This window comes from Mastomys coucha, unplaced genomic scaffold (assembly GCF_008632895.1).
Source record: "Mastomys coucha isolate ucsf_1 unplaced genomic scaffold, UCSF_Mcou_1 pScaffold18, whole genome shotgun sequence".
Lineage (NCBI taxonomy): Eukaryota > Metazoa > Chordata > Mammalia > Rodentia > Muridae > Mastomys > Mastomys coucha.
In genome coordinates this window covers 32,696,910-32,701,902 of record NW_022196900.1, presented here as the reverse complement: position 1 = coordinate 32,701,902, position 4,993 = coordinate 32,696,910, and the positions used below count along the sequence as shown (strand labels likewise).

The following is a 4,993-nucleotide window of genomic DNA, read 5'->3' as shown; positions in this document are numbered from 1 at the left end:
AATAGGTGAATTCTGAAGCACAAAGGGTGGGGTGTGAACAAACAGTATCAAAAGCTAATTTTGGAGGAGAAATTTTAGCCCATCTCAGTTAAGTCTGGCTGAAGTGAAAAAGAATCCATTGATAAAATTAGCACAAGACAAATGTCCACTGGGTCTTGCAGGGTTCCAATCCTCTCTCTTGAATTCTAACACATCTGTCTCCCAAAACAGCCACTTGAAATTAGTGGCATTGTTAAATGAGACAAAAAATATATATATATAAGTTTTCTGAGGTTCTTAATTAAGTTCCATTTTTTTCTTTTCAAGATTTCCTTCAGTTTGGGTTTTCTTTATTAATTCTATTTCCACTTTCATGATTCACTCATTTCCTGTCTTAACTATTTTACAAACATCCACTGTTTGTGTTTTCATAAATTTTTTTACGAAATTTATTCATTTCCTCTTTAAAGACCCCTATCATGTTGTTAAAGGCTATTTTAAGGCCTATGACTTATACTTCAGCTACGTTCCAATATTCAGGGCTTATAGTGGTAAGATGGTTGAACTCTAGTGGAGACATATTAGCTATTATTGATTGTATTTTTATATTGGTATCTAGGCATCTGGGTTCACGATTATTCTAATTCTCAGTGCTGATCTCTGATCTTCCCTGTTTTGGGCAGGTGCTTTTTCCAATGGTTTCTGATGTCCCCTCTGGGTCTTAGGAAAGAGTATGGCAGCTCTGTGTTGCTGGGAGGACATTTTTCTAGGATCCTGCTAGGTATAGCCACTGGGATTCCTATGTTAAATGTGTTTCTAAGTATTGGGAGTAGAGACTTAGGAATTGGGCTGGGCTCAGAAGGTTGAGGGTTTTAGGGGGCATCATAGGATGAAGGAAAGCAGGACATTCCACCAGGAACTGATTAGTCTCCTGGGAAGGAAAGCAGAGAATTCAGAAAGGCCACAGTAGGTAGTCTGTTATGGAGCTGGGTATGCACCTAAAGATTGGAGGATAGGAGGGAGAATGAAAACCTGAGGCTCATCTACCTTCTTAGCTGTCCTTCCTGCTTCTCTGTCAGGTTTGACTGATGGATTCTCCAAGTATGCCTGCTGAAGTTGGGACATGGGCAGGATGAGTAGGGAGAAAGATTGGAGGAGATCTAACTGATCCCCTAGACATGGGGTCAGAGAGGAAGGTGAATCTTAAGGTGCAATAGAGACTCCAGGATGGTCAACATTGTACTGTTGTCAGAAAATATCTGGTAAAGCCAATTTAAAAGAAGAAACAATGTATTTTGATCACAGTTTCAGATGTGTGAGTTCATGGTCATTCATCTCTGTATTTTTTGCCTGTGGTGAGGTAGCATAAGAGTTCTTGGAAGTACAAAGATGCTCAACTCACAGCTTCTTGCAAGGGTAGGGGTAGGATCCCAATATCCTCTTTAAGGGCATATCGTCAGTGATATAATTTCCTGACATTAGGTCCTACTTTACAGATACTCTACCACATATTAGCAAGACTAATATCTGGGAAACAAACTTCTAACACACGTGTCCTTAGAAGACCTGTCAGATCCAAATCATAGCAGCAGTCAAGAATCGCCTATAACTCTACAGGAGAAATATTTACTGGTCACTGGATACCCACACGGTCCCCAAAATTTCCGAGTTTGCTTAGATCTATAACAGGGGACTATGATTAACCCTGGATAAAATGCAGCCAGGAGCTATGAATTCTCTGTTCTCTCTCCTTCCTTCGGCATCATCTATAACCAAGAAGTTACAAAGCTAAGATGGTTTTTCCAACAATAAGCAGCCTGGATCTTTGAGGATTCTTTGGAACAGCATGTCTGGAGAGCCACCAGACCTCAAGAGACTATGCGGTTTTGTTGCTTCATTGTTTGTTTCTTTGTTTTAGAAATATGTAGCTTATCTAGATGAATAAATACATTTCTGGATTAGTTAGGTTACGCTAGGGGCTTTTCCATGGGAACACACAAACTCTTAAATCCAAGTGGCTTAAGCTCAGTCTAAAAGGGCTGAAAACAGTTACAGACCTCCTGGTACATAAGTACTTCTAACTCTGCCTCTGCATTAACCCTGTGGCTTCTTTTCACTAACGTGGCCAAAGTGTCAATGTGGCCTTTCCCAGTCTGAGACTTAGAGAGTTCTGATCATTTCTGATATTGTATTGTAAGTTACGCATGTATAAAAGGTCTGACCAGCCTGCTGCAAAGAGAAGGCATGTGGACATGGCTAGAAAATGAAACTCCGCATGGAAAAGCTGTAACCCTCCTGGTTTGAGACCTGTCTCTGATAGCCACACCTCTCTGCCCATCTCCTGCTATTTGCCGTGCCTACAACCTGGTTGGAACTGGAGTTACATTCGAAAGCTCCACCTCCACAGAGAAACAAGGAAGTCACTGATTGGACTGACATGCTGACGTATTTGGGGGGAGTGGTTTTGCCTCAGGTAATATACTGTTGGGGGAACAAAGAAGGGATTAAAAATCAAGATGGCTGAGCAGTCATGTCTCCTGTCTAATTTTTACTCTTCCACGTGGGTAGGTACGTCTGTGGCCACTCTATCCTATCCCTAACTCTCTCTTGCTGCTGCTCTTCTTTCTAACTCCATATTTTCAGGTTACCCACTGTTTTAACGTTGCTGCTGGACAGCAACAAAGCTGGGCCCCTAGAGAGACACTAGATATGAATAATAAGTCATGTTTTGTTCAATCTTAGTCACGCTTTCTCAGGTCAACAAGCAGAAGCATAATCTGATTACAATAATGTGAAAGACCGGAGAGCAGCAGAACATTTCACAGAACCCAGACAGTCAGGGATTTTTGAAGATAACAATGAATTACTTTAAGCTACTCTTTTTGAACAGTATTATGGCTTGGATGTGATATGAGCACATTTTCCCAAAGGCTTGTGTGTTGGAGGCTTGGTCTCAGATGTGGCGGTATTGAGTGAGAGAAGCCTTCCCCTCTAGGCTTGGGCACTGAACAAGGAAATTAAGTAATTTGAAGTGCTGCTTCAGAAGAAGTTTATATAGTTCACAAAGGTCTCCTAGTTTCCTAGCAATTGTTACCAAAGCGCCTGGCACCTCCCTGCATTGCCTCTCCCACATGAATATGTTCCCCTCTTCATGTCATCAACCATACCCTGCCATCTATGTGTGGTTCTCATCAAAACTGTGCACATGTTGGCATATTGCCTTGAGCCTCAGAATTATAATCCCCCATTTCTTTACAAAGTGCCCATCTTCTAATATTTTTTATAGCAACAGAAAATAGATTAAAATAGTTTATTAACAAAAGCTGCCTGAACTATGATATTCCTACAGTATATATGGAAAAATCAGTATTAGTCTCCACATAGGTGTTTAAGGAACCACATGGGTACAGGTGCCACCATCTTGTATTTCCATATTAATCTCCATTTGGTCAATGGGGTGAAGCAGAGTTGGAAACATTTCATATCCAGTATGCAGTCCCAGACATCCATCCCATTGTCATGAGTTCACAACAGAGAAAATACGCTATGGTGGATTTCTATCATCATGATACCATGAATTGATGCCTTAGCAATGAAATGCCTTGCTTCCTCTAGTATTATACAAAGATTTATACAAGGATCATCCAACCTGTTTTCTAAAATTTCTACATAATGATGTGCAGCACTGATTCACATATTCCACAAGCCAGCTACACAAATCTCCCAATTCTTCATTCTTTGACACCATATTGGTATTTGAAATTGGCCATGGTAGAAATATTTATGCTACAACAAATTGAGATTTTCTTCCACTGGAGATCCAACTGCTAAACATTTACCACAATACCACTAACTGAACACAATCCAAGCTATATGTGCTATTTTAAAGCTGTTCCTGTTACTGGTATTCTTGGGCTGGGCTGCTTTCCAGCTTCTTAGTGTCTTACTCAAGAATGAAATAAAAATATATACTGGAGACAAAATAGCAAGAATACCTTATTTAAAACAAACCAATAGAACAGGGCAGATTCACTGTTAAGAGTGACAGCATTCAATGGCCCCAGGTTATAGCATGGGGTTTATTTTTATTATACCTATAGGGGAAAATATTTATTTATTTATTTATCTATTTATGTATGTGTGTATGTATATGTGTACATGTGTACATGGGGGGGCATGTGCATGCATCCATACCCCAACATGTTTGTGGTGGTCAGAGGAAAATTTTCAGGAGTCAGGAAGTTCCTTCCATGTAGGTTCCAGGTATTTAACTCAAAGTTTTAGGCTTGCCCTTGGCCCCCTGAGCCATCTGACCCTAATTCCATATTCTCATTGTTAGATTGTAACATAACCTCATTTCTATGACCTTTCCTATAATGTGTTTGATCTCATTCATATGCTAACCCAATTATACATAGGCATAATATGGTAAATAAAGGATTCTTTCTAAAAGTTTATGGTAAGGACATAATATGCTTCATTTATCATGCAATCAAAACCAACTCTTCCTACTCTTGACTGTGGACATCACTAGCTTCTTCAAGTCGCTGCCATCTGAATCCCATAATGATGGACCAATGAAGAACTCTTAATGAAAATAAGATCTTGCTCCTCAAATTTGCTTTTGATAACATATCTTATGAAAGCAAACAAAAACTAAGACAAAGAATGCCTTGTGTTCATTGTTTAATGCATGTATATTTGCAGGATAATGCAGGGTAGAAGTTATTCCTCATGCATAGCTATATCTTGGTGTCTTATTACTAGTAATTTGTATATCTTGTACAAACTACAGGAAAATTTGAAAATCTTCCTCTGAGTATCATATTGTTTTACTCTGCATTTAGGAGCAAAGACTAAACACATGAATTAGAGTCATGAGCAAAACTTGAGTGACCCTTTATTAGTCACTTAATAATGGGAATTTGAACTAGACATGGTAGCATAGTTCAACACATGGGAAACTGAGAAAGGAGGATCATTCTGAATGTGGGGCCAGCCTGGACTACATAGT

The 4,993-nt window shown here is 39.5% G+C and overlaps 1 long non-coding RNA gene across 1 annotated transcript in view; it reads left to right on the top strand.

Moving 5' to 3' along the window:
- The first annotated feature begins 2,497 nt into the window (after positions 1-2,497).
- The window catches only part of LOC116095357, a 4,408-nt gene continuing 1,912 nt past the window's right edge, over positions 2,498-4,993 (top strand). The window contains exon 1 of the long non-coding RNA XR_004120568.1: positions 2,498-2,543. This is a non-coding gene — a long non-coding RNA (uncharacterized LOC116095357). The remainder of the gene's footprint in view (positions 2,544-4,993) is intronic.